The 1,210-nt window shown below is 49.1% G+C and overlaps 1 protein-coding gene across 3 annotated transcripts in view; it reads right to left on the bottom strand.

Moving 5' to 3' along the window:
• SAMD11 (sterile alpha motif domain containing 11) overlaps nt 1-1,210 on the bottom strand; it is a 207,049-nt gene that overhangs the window by 74,078 nt on the left and 131,761 nt on the right. The window lies entirely within an intron of this gene.

The raw sequence follows: 1,210 nt of genomic DNA, 5'->3' as shown, positions 1-1,210 counted from the left end.
CACCATCTTCTCTTCCCCCCCCCCCCCGCCCTGCCCTCCTCCTCCTCCTCCTGTACAGATTTAAAATCAATATCCTCCTCTAATAATGCGGGGAGGGGAACTGAAAAAGAATGTTGTCGAATATGGGCAAGAAAGAAGAGGCTGCCGGTCGCCGCAAGTCGGAAAGAGGTGGCGATGCCTCCTTCTCCCCAGCCCCCAAATACCATGCTAGGGTTTCACAGGCGAGGCTGTGTCTATGCAATATGATGCTGCAAGATCACAGGGAGAACCCGGAAAGCAGTACTTGGGTGCAGAATTCCACTTCTTGAGGATTTCAGGGTTCATTTAAAACAGAAAGGTAGTTCCGAGCGGCTGAAATCTCAGAACACACACAGGGCAGGGGTGTGTGTGGAACACTGTTCCCTCTGGTCCCTCCCCCCTACTGAGCGGAGCAAGTTCACAATCCTGAGCAGAATATAAATGCTGTAATCTTAAAATGGGCAACGGGGCAGTGCGAGACCCTGGCTGCTGCTGAGCGGGGCTTCCTGTGTCAATGAGCGGCTGCTCAAGCACGCAGTTTAGAGGGAACACTGGGAATAAGGTTTCCGGAGGTTCTTTGATGCCTCATGTACCTCATTGCTGCTCTCCATGACTAGCAAACCAGAATAAATTGGGCAAGATGGGGAAAGCCACAGAACGAGCTGAAGCTGAGCAAAACGAGAGAAATGGTGCAAATCTACGTAATCTATTTAGGTTGCAGAGTTGAGCTTTTCTTGCTGCAGAACACGAACTGCCTGGGCTGGCCATCCATACTCTGCGGCAAGAAAACCTCAGTTTTGCGCTCTAAATAGAGTATGCAGATTTGCACCCTTGCTTGGGTGTGTGTGTTCCTGCGGCGTTCTAGAGTTCTGCAACCTGAAACTTCCGTTCCGCGTCTATCAGTTTTGTGTCTAGTCCTCAGTGCACTGGTTCTCTGAGTTCATAATGTTGCATAATACAGTTTGAACTTCCACTCACCCGCCCTTCCCATCTTAAACTTACAGGCCACATATGTCCCTCATATCTTATCACTGATCCTGACCGTCCTTTTGCAACCAGCTGAAGGAAGCTCCCTGGTCTCCAAAAGGCTGTTTCCAAACATGATTTATTTACTTTGTTTAGCGTCTGCCTTTCTTGCAGAGACAGGGTATAGATTACAACTATTAAAACAGTTGCGTGTTCCCAATAGCTT

The sequence above is a fragment of the Gekko japonicus genome, unplaced genomic scaffold (assembly GCF_001447785.1).
Source record: "Gekko japonicus isolate JY-2015 unplaced genomic scaffold, Gekko_japonicus_V1.1 scaffold76, whole genome shotgun sequence".
Taxonomy (NCBI): domain Eukaryota; kingdom Metazoa; phylum Chordata; class Lepidosauria; order Squamata; family Gekkonidae; genus Gekko; species Gekko japonicus.
This window is presented reverse-complemented; position numbering and strand designations above follow the sequence as displayed.